The 18,981-nt window shown below is 41.0% G+C and overlaps 1 pseudogene; it reads right to left on the bottom strand.

Annotated features, from left to right (window-relative positions):
* Positions 1-958: 958 nt before the first annotated feature.
* On the bottom strand, positions 959-6,314 carry LOC148395916 (uncharacterized; annotated as a pseudogene).
* Between the last annotated feature and the right edge of the window lie 12,667 nt (positions 6,315-18,981).

The raw sequence follows: 18,981 nt of genomic DNA, 5'->3' as shown, positions 1-18,981 counted from the left end.
AACAAAGCCGTATCTCATGGCTTGGACAAACCAAAGCCGTATCTCATAGCTCGGACAAACCAAAGCCGTATCTCATAGCTCGGACAAACCAAAGCCGTATCTCATGGCTCGGACAAACCAAAGCCGTATCTCTCGTGCACACAACTTCAGGCCTTTAACTTACTTGTCCCCTTGGTTCGTTGCACTGCCGGGTCCCGTCAATCCACCTCTGTCAGACGAAGGCAGACCTAAGATGCTGGCCCAGCGAAGAATTCTCTTCCCAGGACTTTCTTCTCCAGGTCCTCCTAATGGACGCTGGCTTGTCGACAATGCAGCACGTCCTCCTTCGTCAGCCAGATAGCGGGTATGAGGGATCCGGGTCACGGCACCAAAATGTTAGAGATTTGCTCACTCAAACAATATTTTGCAAGAACCACACGGGAGACAAGTAAGTCCTTTTTGACACCTGCAGGTGGAGAGTCCATTCGTCGCTGTGCGTGCAGCGATGTTCGAATAGATCTCTGGACTCTCCTTCCTGCAAGCGGATATTTATTAAGAGAAACAGAGTGGGGGTTGAGAGTTGACAGGTTTGGTGAATCCCCGGCCTCTGGTAAGATCAGAGCAGGGGGTGTTTTACGATGTTGTGGGAAACAGAACAACTTTGATTGCTTCCTCTGCAGCTGGTCAATCAAGCAGAGAATGCAACCACATTATTTTACTGCGTTGTGAGAGCAAGACAAGATTGGTTAATCATTATAGTCTACACTCCAACATAATCCTATGATAAAGATAACCTGGAAAACCCTAACAGTTATATTTGATTGATAAAATCTAGAGTTCTCTCTATCAACTTAATCGTCAACTCCTGACCCCCCAATGTCCCTGTACTATCATACTAAATCTTTCTTGTATTCATTTAAGTGCAGATGGGAATGTGTGAGAAAATATCGGTCGTGTTTATTTTATTAATATAGGCAGATTAAGAGATTTGACATTTGATGCTCAAACTCACAACTGTCAAAACATCAGGCAGAATTTGATGCTCAAACTCACAACTGTCAAAACATCAGGCAGAATAACAAGTTCTTTCTCCAATGTAAAAAAGCTCCAACTCGGAAGGCATCAACAAGCATCAATTTAAGAGGGACTATATATGAGCACTAAATGTGCTTTCGGTTGTCTTGGGGATGCATGTATGCATATTTATTGCACATTTTTGGAGAGCATGGATAGAATAGCAAGTGGAACAAAAATATTCATATACATTTACAGTATGGATTATGCAATATATTGCCACAATGTTGTATGTATGTATACATTACACTGAATAATTGTTTTGTATGAATGGTTAATATTTCGTTTCGTTTCGTTTATTTCAAACGTGAAAGAAAAAAAATATGATTACTGTACACAATGAAAAGACATGACAAAATACATGCATATACATATATACACATACAGACATACATACATACATATACATATATATACCTATAAAATATACATATACCTATATATACACATGCACACGTACATACACACAAACTAAAAAAGTAGAAATAAAGATATAACCACAAAGAAACCATAAATCACATTCACATGCCTGGAAAGGAGTGGGAAGAAGTATAATTTATTTAATCCCACCCCCTTTTAATAATCCCAAATACCCAGCTATAAATCATTTTGCCTCAGTTATCCCAACAAAATACTAAATTACTAAATCATCTCCCACCTGCTGATTGCTAGACACTAAACATGTACCTACACAATATAAATACATACGTATATCGCACACACAGACATTTAACATACATACATACCTTAAATACAACACAAAGATACCTTAATGATAAAAATAAACAAAATAACAGAATGAACGAAACAAAGACAAACAGACAAACAAAACCAACAAAGAAATGTAAATCAATAATTACTTAGCACCCCCTGATACTCATACACCCTCATTTCTGTACCTTGTAAAAATAATTTCTTCTTTATATCTTTTTTTAAACTGATAGATGTTTGAACGTTCCCTGAGTGTTTCCTCCAAAGTATTCCATAACTTAATTCCACAAATTGAAATACAGATTTTTTTTTTTTTGTTGAGTGCCTTCCTTATCCTGTAATTAAATGTCCCCCTTAAATTATAACCCCCTTCCCTTCCAGTGAAAAGATTCTGAATATTAGTTGGCAACAGATTATTATTTGCTTTGTAAAGTATATGTGCTGTCCGGAATTCCACTATATCTTTGAGTTTGATGAGTTTTGACTCTAAGAATAATGAATTTGTGTGATCCCTGTATCCTGCCCCATGAATGATCCGTATTGCTTTTTTTTGTAAAATGATAAGTGGATATATTGTGCTTATGTAATTATTACCCAAAATTTCTACACAATACATGAAATATAGACGAACTAGTGTATTATAATGGATGCAGAGTGATTTATGATCCAGAGCCTGTTTGGCTCTATTTAATACTGCGATGCATCTTGAGATTTTAGTTTATACATGATTAACTTGTGATTTCCAACTGATCTTATCATCTATTGTCACCCCTAAAAATTTAATCTCATTCACTCTTTCAATACTAACCCCATCCAGGTTTATCTCTAGTTTCAAATTAGTTCTGTGATTACCAAAAAGTATTACTCTTGTTTTGCTTAGGTTTAAGGATAATCTATTGCTGTCCAACTATACCTTTAATTTGCTTAATTCATTATTTATTAGTCTTGTTAAGGTGTGTAAATCACTACCAGAACAAAAAATATTTGTGTCATCTGCAAACAAAACCATCCTCAAAATATGTGATACCTTGCATATATAATTTATATATAATATAAAAAGTTTAGGGCCCAACACTGACCCCTGAGGGACGCCACAAATAATGTCCAAACACGTTGAACAAGTGTCACCCAACTTCACCAACTGCTTCCTTTTTGTTAAATAGCTCTTGATCCACTCTAATGGTTTCCCCCTGATGCCATACCGATGCAATTTATTGAATAATATTTTATGATCTAATGTGTCAAATGCCTTTCTTAGATCTATGAATATCCCAACTGTATATTGTTTTAGGTCTATTGCGTTAGTAATTTCCTCCACTGAGTCAATTAGTGCCAGTGATGTTGCTCTTTTGGATCTAAATCCATATTGACTTTCAGTGAGTAAATTATATTTATCTATGAATTTGTCCAGTCGGTTATTGAAAAGTTTTTCCAGTATTTTGGAAAATTGTGATAGTAATGATACAGGTCTGTAGTTTGTGAAGTGGTGTTTGTTCCCAGTTTTATACAAAGGTTTGATTTTTGCTATTTTCATTTTATCTGGAAATATACCAGTCTGAAATGATAGGTTACAGATGTATGTTAATGGTTTAGAAATCCCCTCAATGACTCGTTTTACAGTAGTCATATCAATGTCATCGCCGTCTTTGGATGTCTTGTTTGTGCATTGAGAGACTATCTTTATAATTTCTTTCTCATCCGCTGCTTTGAGCAACATTGAGCTCAGATTCCTATCTATTAAACTATTACACTGCTCCTCAGATGTCACTGAATCTGGGATTTGTTTGGCCAGATCAGGTCCCACACTTACAAAGAATTTATTAAAGTTATCAGCCACTTCTTGCATACCATGCTTCTCAGTGTTATTGATAATAAAATATTTAGGATAATTAATTTTTTTAGAGCCATTTTTATTACAGTATTCATTATATTCCATATTTCTTTGGTGTTATTTTTATTATCATTTAATATGTTATTGTAGTATTCTTTTCTAGCAGCTCTTTTAATATTAGTTAGTTTATTCTTATATTGTTTGTATTTATTTTCTGACTCTTTAGTTCTCTGTCTTATAAATTCTCTGTAAAGTGTATTTTTCTTTTTACAGGCATTTTGTAAGCCCTTTGTGATCCAGGGATAAGCTACATATTTTAGTTTCCTAGTATTTACTTTTACAGGACAGTATTTGTCATATAACCTTTTGAAAATTTTTAAGAATTCCTCATATGCACAGTTAATATTATTTTCATTGTATATACTATCCCAGTTTTGTGACATTAAACCATTTTTAAATGCCTTTATTGTTTCTTCTGTTTTAATTCTTCTGTATTCCTGTTTTTTGGCCGGTTGAGTAATTTTATAGTTGTCATCAAAAACCATAAAAACTGGCAAATGGTCACTGATGTACTAATAACCCACTTATTGTGTTGTTTAAGATGTCATTTGTGAATATGTTATCAATAAGAGTGGCACAGTGAGAAGTTATTCTGGTTGGTCTAGTGATTTTTGGATACAAGTTCATGCTATATATTGTGTTAACAAAGTCTTCGGTCAGTTTGTGCTTGTTTTGGATTGAGTAAATCAATGTTGAAGTCTCCACAGATGAAAATTGTTTTGCAACTGATTTTTGAAAACACCTCCTCCATCCATTCTGTGAACAGTTCAATGCTAGAACCTGGTGTCCGATATATACAGCTAATGATTATATTTTTCTTTTTTTCTTTGAGTATTTCAATTGTTATGCATTCCGATATGTTGTTAACTACCATTGAGATGTCCTGTATCACCCTGACGTTTAATGTCTTTTCCACATAGATCGCAACTCCTCCTCCACCTTTGTTTTGTCGATCTATGTGTATAAAGTCATATCCCTCCAGCTCAAAGTCCGCCCCTTTTACTGTGTTGATCCATGTTTCCGTTATTGCAATAATGTTGAATGGGCGAGTAAACTGATGAAGATAATCCTTAATGTTTGTAAAGTTGGCATACAGACTCCTACTGTTAATATGTATCATAGACAGTTTGTTATCTTCATTGATTCTATTAAATTCTTCATCAGTATAGTAACTGCAGTTATTGTTGATTGAGTTGAAGAAGTTGTTATCCGGGTCTATATCATGTTCCATATCCAGTGATCTGTGGTCAGTGTTTTGAAATGATTGGAGTTCCAGTTTGTCGTGTTCACTAATCCTCTGAGTTATGTAACTGTTGTCTTCAAGTGTAGATGCTTGGCTTCTTTCGGTGTGTGTCATGGTTGTGAGTAGAGTTTACCTTACAGCCCTGCATATGATGATCATTGGTATCTATTCAGCTCCTCGATACTTCTTACCATCAGCACTTTTACTTCTTCCGTTGTTCCATTGAGCTTGATAAATATTTTACAGTTTGTAGTCCAGGTATGTTGAATTTTTTTCTGCTTCCTCAGGTAGCGTGCTTTTTTGGCAATATCAGCGTTGCGCTTGGTCAGGTGCTCATTGATGTAGACGTCGGTTCCTCTCAGCTTTCTTCCTTGTTTTAATAATGCAATCTTGTGTTTTTTGTTGACAAACCGCATGATGACAGTGGATTTGTCTCCGGGGCTCCTCTTGGGAAGAGGGTGGCACGTTTCGATGTTGTCGCAGTCCAGCTGTATCCCCTTGGACTGCGGGAAAGTAGCCACCTGTTGCTCCGTGGAGCTAACATCCAGTTCACCGGGCTCACCTCCATCGCCAGCCGCCAATGCCCGGGCGTATGATCGGGGTTTGATGTTTACTCCGGAGATGATCTCATCGTTCATTCTGGTGTCTTGCTCCAGGTCAGCAACCCTGCTTTCCAGGAAGGTGATTTTCTTTTCATTTTCCTCATTCTGGCTGCGGAGAGCTTAAACCTCCTCAACCAGCTTAAGGATAGCTTTCTGCTCCAGCCTGACAGTCGAGACTTCTTCAGTGAGGAAGTCCAACGCCTTTTTAATATCTTCGACCTCCTCCACCGAAGAGAGGGGAGTCGTTGATGCCTTCTTCGGACCCATGTTTGGGACGTGCTAGTCCAGGAGATTAGCTTACTTTGCGTTTGTTTGCTTGAAACGATGACGAGTTGTATGCTAGCTGTCAAAAGTTCGTTTTTGTTCCCTAGCAAAAAGTCAAGTCAAACTTGTGTTTTGTTGCTCATCTCGACACGGGACTGTGGATTTGTTTGGAGCTCCCGATATCCTCCACCAGAAGGTCATCCAGCTTGCGGTGCCTGCCTCCACCTGTTAGTGGATCATCAGCTTCCTGGTCAACAGGAGACAGCAAGTGAGGCTGGAGACCATCACATCCGACACCCGGCCCACCAACACTGGTGTCCCCCAGGGGTGTTTACTCTCCCCACTGCTCTTATCTCTCTACACTAATGATTGCTCCTCTGGCCACTCTTCTGTTAAGCTCCTAAAGTCTGCGGGTGACACCACTCTTATCGGACTGATCTGGGACAGTGACGAGATTGCGTACAGGCAGGAGGTGGAGCGGCTGGTCCACTGGTGCAGCCAAAACCACCTGGAGTTGAACCCGCTCAAGACTATGGAGATGACAGTGGACATCAGGAGAGACCCTTCACCACTCCCCCCCCCCCCCCCCCAACCTCAGTAATGAGCGACGAGTATAGCTTAAAAGCGGCATCATATGCATTTCTTTTGTCCCCCATAATGACGGTTTGTGTATAAAAGCTTCCTGTCTTGTGTGAGTGCGGGTGTGTGCGTGATGCGCGAGACGATGAAAACACAAACTAGCACGTCTTCTTCGGTGCGTTATCTCTTCTTCGTCTGTCTCGCGCTTGCTTCCTGCTAGAGCGCCCCCTGGAGGCCGTAAAAATCCATAAATACGCTCCAGAGTAGACACAAGATAATGTCATCAACATCGACTGCCTTTGGCTTAAAAGCGGCATCATATGCATTTCTTTTGTCCCCCATGATGACGGTTTGTGTATAAAGGCTTCCTTTCAGTAATGTCTGTCTTGATCGCGTTCTGCGTGATGCGCGAAATGTAAACACAAACTAGCACGTCTTCTTCGGCGCATTATCTCTTCTTCGCCTGTCTCGCTCTTGCTTCCTGATAGAGCGCCCCCTGGAGGCCGGAGACCGTAAAAATCCATAAGTATGCCGTGCTGGCGTTTAAGGTTCAAAGCAACCTTCTGAATAAAATGCATTAAAAGTTCACATTCATTACAACTTGTTTTTGGTGAGCAAAATGTCAGAAGAATTGAATTTAAATGCTGATTGATTGGGTTTTAATACAATGCAGATGGTTCAAACAGCGCCACTGCTATGTGTAATCTCTGAGTCACATGGCAGAGTAAGAGAAAGGGTTTAGAGCACAGGTGTCAAACTCAAGGCCCGGGGGCCAGATACGGCCCGCCACATCATTCTATGTGGCCCGCGAAGACAAATTGTACATCAAACTCGTGTCATTACTAGAATTGCAAATTGTCTTCATTTTTAATAATATCTTTTTTTTTTTAATATTTGACCAGTTTTTACTCGTCTGATTTGAAAATGAGTTATTTGTCAGTTTGTTTTGTAGCTTTTACTGTATATAATAGTGTTGAGAGTAAAAGTGATCAAGTCATCACACAAATCACCAAAAAAATCGTATATAAGCCGCACCTGACTATAAGCCGCAGGGTCCAAAATTTTGGAAAAAAGTCGCGCCTTATAGTCCGGAGATTACGGTATATGTTTATTGCGAGATCAGGTAATGCAGTTGCAGGACACAATAAGACTCTTGACAAGGAGCAGAAATGCACGAAGGCTTGGCTGAAGTGGACCCGGACAAGGTGAGAGCTGTCACGTCTTGGCTGGTACCGGAGACATGCAAGAAGCCGCAACAGTTTGTGGGCTTTGCCAACTTCTACCGCCGATTCATGCCACCGTGCTGTAGCCGCGCTGCTCACCGCCCTCACCAGCCCCGCCTCTCATATGTAAGACCTTCAAAAAAGTTTCTTGGAGCCATTTGCCAAACCAAACAGTAGGTCAGCCATTATGAATTTTCAGACAAATCTGATCCCACTTTTATAGCCTTTCACAGAGTTCATATTTCAAGAACTCCTCCTCAAGTTTTATTTGATTGTTACTGAGTGTGTTTCGTTTGATGATGTTCAAGTTGACAAGTAAAAACAAAGCTCATTTTTTAATCACAAAGTAAATATAAAGTTGTTCAAGAAGGGTCTTTAAATTCCTGGAAGAATTGCTGCTCACTTATGAAACCAAATCACACTAACAGGAAAAGTCATATTTACAGTGAATTCAGTATTTATACATACATATATATGTATATTTTATATATCAAAACATGAATATAAAACAATGGAGCAGTCATTTGTTGTGACTATCATAAACCAAGGACATTTCCGTCCCACCTGCCTAAAATCTACCCATAATGATCCACTTTTGGGTCTCGACCCACTAGTTGAGAATCACTGATCTAAACTGATGTAGTGTGGTTAGTTCAAATTAAGAATGATTAATTTATATACAGAAATTCTTTAATTTCACGTTTTTTAAGGTTTTTGCATTCTCTATATTCTGTAGGAGGAATAGTATTACATATAAAACTTAAAATGTAATTTTAATTGAGTGCAGTAAAAGAATGTTGAGGCTGTTGTGGTTTTACATGATTTTTCAAAAAGCATGTTGTGAGTAGAAAGATTAAAGGGTATGTAAAGGCACCTTTAACATGCTCTAAAAACCACTCAGAATGTTCGATTATATTCACCTGTATCCATCCATCCATTTTCTGAACCGCTTAGTCCCCACGGGGGTATTATAGAATTTGAAATAAAATTGCATTTGTGAGCCAAACGCAGTTAATTTGTGTGTATTTGTCGATCTTCCCCGCCCCTGTCATGAACCGCTACATTCTGGATCACGTGGTACCGTGACATAGATGATAGGACTCCCCCCATTGTTTGCCGATTGATAATGCGAATAACCACACATTTTCCTCGTGTTTTGTCCCCATATTAAATACTCAATACATCACATATTAAGCTTCATTTAGTTTACAAATTGGTGTTCAAACGTCTGCTCCACGATGGTGAAGGTTTGTTTTGTCAAATTTTGTAGCAATACGCACAAAACCCACAGTTTACATCATTTCCCAGCAACGGAATCTATACGCCGATAATGGGTTTGTTTTGTCTAAACAAAACGAGCTGATTTTAAGACCCCGCGGCCAGACTCTCAAGCTGTCATTTGTGGAGCTCATTTCACTCCGGAATGTTATCAGGGATCAATGATGGAGCGTCTTGGCTTCAAAACTAAGAATCTTCTCAAGCCAGACGCAGTACTTACAGTCCAACCTGTGCCCACAGAAGAACAATTGGTTGCCATGTATGTAACAACCAAACATCATGGTGTTTATGGTTTTTTTTTTTTTTTTTAATCTGTCATGATTCATAAATCAGAGGCATTTACAAGGCACTTTTGAATGAGACACAATGATTGAACACTGACCTGTGGCAAAACCATGAAAGTATGTTTACTAGGTCAATGCAAACTCCGGTTAGAATATCTTATTTTTTTCCATTTTGCGTGTAGAACAAGTAGAATAGTTTTAGACTATTCACAATTATTTAGGCAGTTAATTATGGGATATTTTGTTACGAACCAGTCAGTATTTCCAAGCCGATCCGCATTTTCCTGACCATAGCCCTGCTCACGACCACGATGATCGCCATTTTCGGTTTGATTTTCTCCCGCTGGGGTACTTCTCACCGGTTCAAATTGGTACCCTTGTACCCCAGGAAATAAATCATACTCGTCTTCATTTTCATCTGAAGGTTAAGAATCATCTGAGAGAGATTCATCAAACGACATCGCTTCCGCTGCTGTATCCGCCATTAGGTTTACATGGGCTAAGTAACTCGGCAACGCTCGGCATCCTATAATATACGTCACAGTCACTTCGGCAATTTCCGGGATGAACCTCAACGATCACATACAAACCGTTGATTTTTCACCGATTACTCCTCAATTCGCAATTTTATTCAAAAATTAACAACAGTTTCCTAAAATACAAGTCCATCTTTATCAAATACATTTTGGGACCCCATAGTGTCTGTACATGCTGTCCTCCTGGTGCTTTCATATTACCTCCGTGTTCGAGTTAAAAGCTGTCCTCCTCATGCTTTCATTAGTGTGAAGGCGCCTTCACAGTTATGTTATTCTACACCATTCACTATCTTCTTCTTCTTCTTCTATTTTATTCTCACTTTTTTGTCCTGCTACTCCTTCCACATAATTCAACCGATTCACTCCATTCCACTTTTGACATATTCCAAATATTCACGAGATGAGCGCTTCCATTTTTCTAACTCAGCAAATTCTCCATTTTCGCAAAATTCGCAAATTTACAACAATTTTTTCCCCATTCGTTGTAATGGCACATTCAACATTTCACATTTACGTCGTTCCAGTTTGCAATTCACATCATTCAGCACATTCAATTCACATTGAGGAAGATTTTCGACATTCCCAAAATTGCCAAATTAAAAAATTTCATGTTTTCACGTGTAAAATATCCCCAAATTTTCATTTTTCACCACTAATTTCTACATTTTTGAACCGATTCAACCCGCTCCAACTTTCAACTGTTCATCTTTTGCCTACCTATTCCACAACCTCCCACTTACCAAAAATTCCAAATTTTCAATTTTGAAATTCACGCCAAATTCTTCAAATATTCGTTTTTCAACTCTAATTTCTACATTTTTCCACCAATTCAACCCGTTCCAACTTTCAATTGTAAAACCACATTTTCAAATTTGAAATTCGACCAAAATATTTTGCCTACCTATTCCACCACTTTCCATTTACCAAAAATTCAAAATTTTCAATTTTGAAATTCACGCCAAATTCTCCAAAATTTTCTTTTTTCCTTCCAATTTCTACATTTTTCAACCGATTCAACCCATTCCAACTTTATTCACTTTGTTCACCTTATGCTTACCATAATTACCCCCTTCACCCCCACTTCCACTATGCTTACCCAATTCACCCCTTCACCCCCTACTTCCACAGTGTGGCGGCCATCTTGGATTGACCCAGCAGTGCCCCAAAATGAACAGGAAGTGACCCAATATGAACAGGAAGTGAACCAGAAGTGCCCCAAATCAAACCGGAAGTGACAAAATTAAACCGGAAAAGACCCGAATCAAACCGGAAGTGACCTAAATCAAACCGGAAATGACCCAAATAAACCAGAAGTCACCTAAATTAAAACGGAAGTGCCCTCAACTAAACCGGCAGTGACCCCAAACAAACCGGAAGTGCCCCAAATAAACCGGAAGTGACCTTAATTAAACCTGAAGTGCCCTAAATAAAACCAGAAGTGACCTAGATTAATCATTTGCTTAACGTTTACAATTTTTTCAACCCGTTTCAACTTTAGAATCCCAAAGTGAACCTCTTAAACCCGTAGTTTTCGTTTCATTCCAAATTTCTAAAAATTTTGGCGCAATTATTTTTTTTTTAATTTCCATTCATTCTCGACGGGACATTTAATATTTAATATAACTTCTACATTTTTCAATTTATTCAACCCATTTCAACTTTAAACTCTTTTTCCTTTCTACTACACAATTCACACCAATTTTTCCAAAATTTCGTTTTCCCTTCTAATTTCTACATTTCTCAAGTAATTCAACTCCTTTCAACATCATTCTGCAGCATTCCCTAAGAATGTATTCAATTTCTTCGCCTTCACACGCGATTTCTCCAGAAATTGCATTTTCTAGTTATTATGTCCCTATTCGTCATCATAGTCTTGCCTCCAGTCTGCTATTTTGTAGTGCCTCTAATACTCCAGAGGTGAAACCAAGTTTCAAAGAATTCACCACGGCTGCTTACATTTTTTTCGTTCAAAAAATTTTCCGTTTTCACAAAATTCACAATTTTACGGCAATTTTTCCCCATTCATTCTTAATGGCAGATTCAACATTTCACATTTATGTTGTTCCTGTTTGAAATTCACTTAATTCAACACATTCAAATCACATTGGGGACATTCCCAAACTTGCCAAATTGAAAAATTTCACGTTTTCACTTTTACAATTTGCACAAAATTTTGCAAAATTTCACAAAATTAAATTTTTCACTTCTAATTTCTACATACTTCAACCGATTCAACTCGTTCCAACTTTCAACTGTTCATCTTTTGACTACCTATTCCACACCTTCCCACTTAGCAAAAATTCCACTTTTTCAAATTTGAAATTCAACCAAATTCTCCTAAATTTTGTTTTTCTACTCTAATTTCTACATTTTTCGACCGATTCCACCCATTCCAACTTTCAACTCTTCATCTTTTGTTTACCTATTCCACAACTTCCCACTTACCATAAATTCCAAATTTGAAATTCAACCAAATTCTCCAAAATTTCGTTTTTCTAATCAAATTTCTACATTTTCAACTGATTCAACCCATTCCAACTTTCAACTGTCCATCATTTGCATACGTATTCCACAACTTCCTACTTACCCAAAATTCAAAATTTTCAATTTTGTAATTAACTCCAAATTATCCAAAATTTTATTTTTCACTTCTAATTTCTACATTTCTCAACTACCATATTTTCCGCACTATTAGGCGCACTTTAAAACTTAAAATTTACTCAAAAAAACACAGTGCGCCTTATAATGCAGATCGCCTTATATATGGATCAATCGATGAATTTATTGATCCATACTGGTTGTACACAGCGCTCTGCCAAAATGTTTCAGTACGTTCTAGTATGACTAGTAAATTACAAGGTCGCATCGCTTCCCAGCATTACGGCAACCGTGGTCAGGGGGCATCACTGAATAGCTGTTGTACCCGCGAGGCTATTTCATTTCAAAATAAGCTGTTCCGTTAATGTTTTCGATTGTGTTTACGGATCAATAACCAACGGAATCATAAATAAGCAGCACCAATGTGTTAAATCAGTCTTTAGTTGGTTCCGATCACTTTTATGGGAGAGAGTTTGAGAAACGTGATTTTTTACAGGGGGCTGCCACAACACTTTGCTGAGGCTCATAGGAGTCTGCGAGCTTAGGCTCATGGGAGTTTGCGGCCTGCTAATAGTATAATGATAGCTGATATACGCACGAGGCTACTTCATTTCAAAATAGGCTGCTCTGTTAATGTTTCGAGTAAATTTACGGATCGATATGGTAGGGAAAAATAAGCAAACAGTACCAATGTGTTAGATAGAACTTTAGTCAGTTCCGATCATTTTATAGGAGATAGTTTGAGAAACGCGATTGTTTACAGAGGGCTCATGGGTTATTGGCTAGTGGATGCATACCACAACCCTAGTCAACCTCAGTTTGTTGCAGTATAGCTTCTATTTTATGCACCTTTTTATGCGGTGTGGCTGTTGGAAAATCGGGGCGTCTTCAGGGGGCTCCACAAATTAAACCTCAAAGAAGAGGGTAGGACGTTGTAGAACAAACCTGGGCAAATTACGGCCTGCGGGCCACATCCGGCCCTTTGTGCGTCCCTGTCCAGCCCACATGAGGCATATTGTAATTTAAAAAAAAAAAAAAATTGTTTCGTGCCTACAATACAACTGTTTCGCTTTTATTTTGAAAGGCATCGCATTTCCGTGTAGCGTACGTGTATGTGAGCTGTGCGTTAAGGTGAACAGTGCGAAGTAATGCTGCCCGAGAAACGTGTGCTGACCCTCAGAAAAGAAAAGTTGACAAGGAGCGCCATGTTTTCAACAAGACATGGACTGCCAAGTATTTCTTTACAGAAATGAAAGGTAAAGCCGTGTGCCTGATTTGTGGTTACACAGGTCGCTGTGTTTAAAGAATATAATTTGAGTCGCCACTACACTGTCACGTCTCGTCCCCAACTGCTCCACTATGTGTCTGTTGTCTTGGTTGCTGTCGTTCGGTGTTGTAGTTATGTTATGTGTCAACGTCATGATGTCTTTTTGGTTCCAGTTGCTGTCATTGGTAATGTCACCCGGTCATTTTGTTTCACGTCTTTTTCGGTCAGTCTTGTTGTTAGGTTTTGTTAATGAGTCATGTCGGTTGCCGAGTCTGTTAGTTTGCCTTTTTGAGTTCACCAATAAACCCTGGTCCAAGCTGCACTTGGTCGTCCTGCTCCATGCTCCACCCGACCGTGACAGAATGATCCGACCAACAAAACGACCAGCGCTTGGACCCCCCTCCACCACCAGCTCCCGCTGCGACGCACGATCCACGTCTGAGCAGGTTCCAGCGCCATGGGCTCCACAGCTGCCGTCTAACTTGCTCCTGTGACACCGGACCCGCGGCCGCCACCAGACTTCGCTCCAGCAACGCCGGACCCGCGGCCGCCATGAGACTCGCGGCCACCATCGGGCCTCACCCCGGAGTCACTGGACCCACGGCCGTCGTCGGACTTCTTGCCAGCAACGCCGGACCCGCGGTTGTTGCCGGACTTTGAGCCAGCTGCACCTGGCTCCACGCCCACTGCTACGGCGCGTGATGGCTCCTGCCGCTACGCACAGCCACGCCTTCTGAAATGCCGCCAATCACGGTACGGACTTATAGAGTTGCCGCCGATCGCGGTACAGACTTCCGGAGTCGCCGCCAATTGCCGTACGGACTTCCAGTGTTGCCGCCGATCGCGGCACAGACTTCCAGAGTCGCCGCCAATTGCTGTACGGACTTCCAGAGTCGCCATCCGAGTGCATTTTATGTTTGGGTTGCCGCCCGAGTGCGGTTCATGTTTGTGTTGCCGCAGATTGCGGTTCATGTTAGGGTTGCTGCCAGAGTGCGGTTCATGTTAGGGTCGTCGTCCGAGTGCGGTTCTGTCTCCCAAGTCGCCGCCCGAGTGCGGTTCTGTCTCCCAAGTCGCCGCCCGAGTGCGGTTCTGTCCCCCAAGTCGCCGCCCGAGTGCGGTTCTGTCCCCCAAGTCGCCGCCCGAGTGCGGTTCTGTCCCCCAAGTCGCCGCCCAAGTGCGGTTCTGTCCCCCAAGTCGCCGCCCGAGTGCGGTTCTGTCCCCAAAGTCGCCGCCCGAGTGCGGTTCGGTTCCCCAAGTCGCCACCCGAGTGCGGTTCGGTTCCCCAAGTCCCCGCCCGAGTGCGGTTCGGTTCCCCAAGTCACCGCCCGAGTGCGGTTCTGTCTCCCAAGTCACCGCCCAAGTGCGGTTCTGTCTCCCAAGTCGCCGCCCGAGTGCGGTTCTGTCTCCCAAGTCGCAGCCCGAGTGCGGTTCTGTCTCCCAAGTCGCCGCCCGAGTGCAGTACTGTCCCCCAAGTCGCCGCCCGAGTGCGGTTCGGTTCGGTTCCCCAAGTCGCCGCCCGAGTGCGGTTCGGTTCCCCTAGTCGCCGCCCGAGTGCGGTTCGGTTCCCCAAGTCGCCGCCCGAGTGCGGTTCGGTTCCCCTAGTTTTTTTTTTTTTGGGACGTCGGGAGCCGTCCCTTGTGGGGGGGGTTCTGTCACGTCTCGTCCCCAACTGCTCCACTATGTGTCTGTTGTCTTGGTTGCTGTCGTTCGGTGTTGGAGTTATGTTATGTGTCAACGTCATGATGTCTTTTTGGTTCCAGTTGCTGTCATTGGTAATGTCACCCGGTCATTTTGTTTCACGTCTTTTTCGGTCAGTCTTGTTGTTAGGTTTTGTTAATGAGTCATGTCGGTTGCCGAGTCTGTTAGTTTGCCTTTTTGAGTTCACCAATAAACCCTGGTCCAAGCTGCACTTGGTCGTCCTGCTCCATGCTCCACCCGACCGTGACATACACGACCAAGCATAAGAAAAAATACATCTGTCTGATAAACAGGGCGCATCAGAGGCTGATGCATAGCTAGCAAAACTGCAAGCCCAACAAGGACTTTTTATCAAACTTCACACCCAGAGATGGAGCGGCTTTGCCATTTGAGGAAAAGTTAAAGAAGTTAAGAATAAATTGTACTGATTAATAATTGTTTTTTTATTTGACGTTTACACCACAATTTCACATAGCTTAATATAAATATAAACAGAATAATTGTGTTCTTCTAATTACCAGTACCAACTATTTAAAATAAATAATTTTGTGCATTTTACAATGGAAGAAAATTGAGCAGGTTTAAGTTATCGTAGGTGTGGCCCTCTGACACAACTCAGGTTTTTCATGTGGCCCCTTGTGAAAATTAATTGCCCACCCCTGTTGTAGAAGAAGAGCGTACCAATGAAAGCGGCGGAGGTCACCATGGAATTGAGGCCAGATTCGACGGATTGATGTCAACGGCTGCATGAGTTTGGACACCAGTGTTGCGGTCTAGTTGCAGAGGAAATTATGTCAGATCGTCGCCATATTGTATGTTGAGAGGCGTTATCTATTAATTTGTATGCAGCTATTCTGCCTGTCCCAATTCACTACGGTTTATGTGGACACGGAGGCGGAGCTTCCAGGGGATGGATGGATGGATGGATGGATGGATGGATGGATGGATGGATGGATGGATGGATGGATGGATGGAAGGATGGATGGATGGATGGATGGATGGATGGATGGAAAGAGAGCGAGACAGAGAGAGGTTGCAATCAGAGAGAGAGCGAGAGATTGGGTTGATAGTGGTGGATGTTAGGTTTATGTCCTAAACGCCTCACAAACAATGAGGAGAGAAGATGCAAGGAGAATTAGGAGAGTTGTATGCTGTTCTCTCACCAATTCTCCTCGCAAGGAGAAAAGGAGAGCCGTATGCTGGTCTCTCAACTACTCTAATCAGCTCTCCTGTCAACCTCACTTTTATTTTGTTTGAGATCCCTAAGTTACATAACTTTAAGGGGTGGAGAAATCAGCACTTGTTTACATGTTTTTCCTGCAGAGTCTCTGCAAGCAGACATTAGCGGATAAGCTCTTTTGCACCTTATTTCATCATGTCTAACAGCAGAAAGGTCTTCTCTGTGGTTACCTCTTACCTGTGGTTACCTGTGGCTTGAGATCAGCTGGGGCCAAGCAGAGGCATCAAGTTTCGGCTCCTCTGCTTCTGTTCCTTATTCACAACAGACTTTCCACAGTGATCACAAATGTATAATACATAATAAATCATATTAAAATATTATTCCTACAGTGGGGTTTGGAATGAATGGATGGATGGATGGATGGATGGATGGATGGATGGATTATGGATGGATGGATGGATGGATGGATGGATGGATGGATGGATGGATGGATGGATGGATGGATGGATGGATGGATGGATGGATGGAGACAATAAGAGGTAGCAATCAGAGAGCGAGAGAGAGCATTAAGCAATCACAGCGAGATAGCGAGAAAAAGAGAATGTGTGCGCGCGCGCGCGTGCGTGATAAGATACTAAATTTTTCATTTCAAATGCAATTTTGTGCACATGAAATTTTCTGTGGTTGTAAGTACCTGCACATATTTGTCTGTGCAACATGGTTCCGCGTTGGTATTTGGTATTTTATATCAACAACAACCTCAATATGGAGCATCCATCATGACCTGACCACCTCTCCCGCCTGCAGGTACTTGAACAGACCCAACAAGTAGCAGCAATTTTCCATTTTCATTTGTTGACCACTTGACCATTTGCTATCCTCAACTGTGGCTGATGAGCTCATGGGTGACTTCTTGTCTGTGCACATCTGTAAGATCTGGGCCAATACCTGTGTCCACAGTGCAGTCCAGAGAGCTATTTGCACAGTCTCACAAATGAACTGAACATGGAAAGAGAGAAGAGCAAGGAACCAAGATTTATACCCTAAAATTGTTTTCGATTATAATTGTATTATGAAACTTCAAAAAACTAATTCATAATAAAAATAATTATACATTATGAAATTATAATTTATTATGAATAATTTCACGTGTGAAACTCGGTAGCTCATCTTTAAGGACTTGGGCTTTAGAGCCGTAATATGAAGTACCAAAAGTGCCAAAATTAAAAAAAAATAGATAAATGTACACTGGACTTTTTATTTATTTCAGTGTGTATTTAATTATTTCAAGATTTATTTTGTAATTTATTCACTTGTGTCCATATTTATTTAATTATTTCAATATTTTATTTTGGCACTCTTGTTCTCCTGTACTTCGTTGAAAAAAATGCATTTGTGAATAATTAATATTGTATAATACATGCTAGCTTTTTTAAATGCCACTGATAAGGACTCAGCTCTGTTTGCTACTTTTAAATTATTGGTTATCTGGAGACAGAGCATTGTTATTTTCCATTTTAAATATTTTATCTTGCTGTTAACATGGTGGCGCATTGGCCTCAGTTCAGAAGTACAGGGTTTGATTCCTGCGCTGGCCTTCCTGTGTAGAGTTTGCATGTTTTCCCTGTGCCAGCGTGAGTTTCCTCCCAAATTCCAAAGACATGCTAATTGGTCATTCTATATTGTCCTTTGATGTGATTGAAAATGTGGATGCTTGTTTGTCTATGTGTGCCCTGGAATTGGCTGGTGACCAGTTCAGGATGTCCCCCGACTATCATCCAAAGATTGCTGGGATAGGCTCCAACGCACGACCCTTGTGAGGATAAGTGGCTCACAAAATGGATGGATGGTGTTAAGAGGCCAAGTGCATATTTATTCTGCATATGTCTGTTATTTCATTGTAAATCATGACAAATATGCAGTACTCTAATAGTTCAATTCTGACATTACCTTCTTACAATAAAGATATCTCGTTGCCTTCGACACCAGCGCACAGTAGAATCCCCCAATTTCACTGGTGTGTGTGTGTGTGTGTGTGTGTGTGTGTGTGTGTGTGTGTGTGTGTGTGTGTGTGTGTGTGCATGCGCGCGTGTGTGTGTGCACATTTGTGTCACTACAGTAATTTAGATTAAAAAACATGGGCCGGGAGGAAGATTTTCCTCAGAGACCAAAGTCAATTCTGTGACAGACCGGACAGGACAGCCAGGTGCGATGCGAGACAGACTTTATTGAAATGAGGGAAGGAGAAGTGGAGAGCTGGAGCGCTGACTTGACTGGGGTGGCCGATTGGCTGGCTCGTGTGTCGATGGGTGAGGGTGGCGGCGCCCCTGTTGATCAACGTCCACCGAGTGGCTGACGGGCAGATGACAGGAATCGACCTGGTGGGAAAAGCAACAGAGCGAGGGTTCAAGTTCAAGTCCAAGTTCAAGTTTACTTTATTGTCAAAAATCCTATGTAACAGGGTTACCACAGAAGTTTGAAATTGCGTTTGACCAGTCTCCAATGTGCAGTTTAACTAAAAACATTTAAATAAGACATTGACATAAATCTCTTTCTTTCTCACACACACATACA

Source organism: Syngnathus floridae, chromosome 6 (assembly GCF_059516105.1).
Source record: "Syngnathus floridae isolate MCC-2025c chromosome 6, RoL_Sflo_1.0, whole genome shotgun sequence".
Lineage (NCBI taxonomy): Eukaryota > Metazoa > Chordata > Actinopteri > Syngnathiformes > Syngnathidae > Syngnathus > Syngnathus floridae.
Note: the sequence above shows the minus strand (reverse complement) of the source record. Positions and strands in the feature narration are given on the sequence as shown.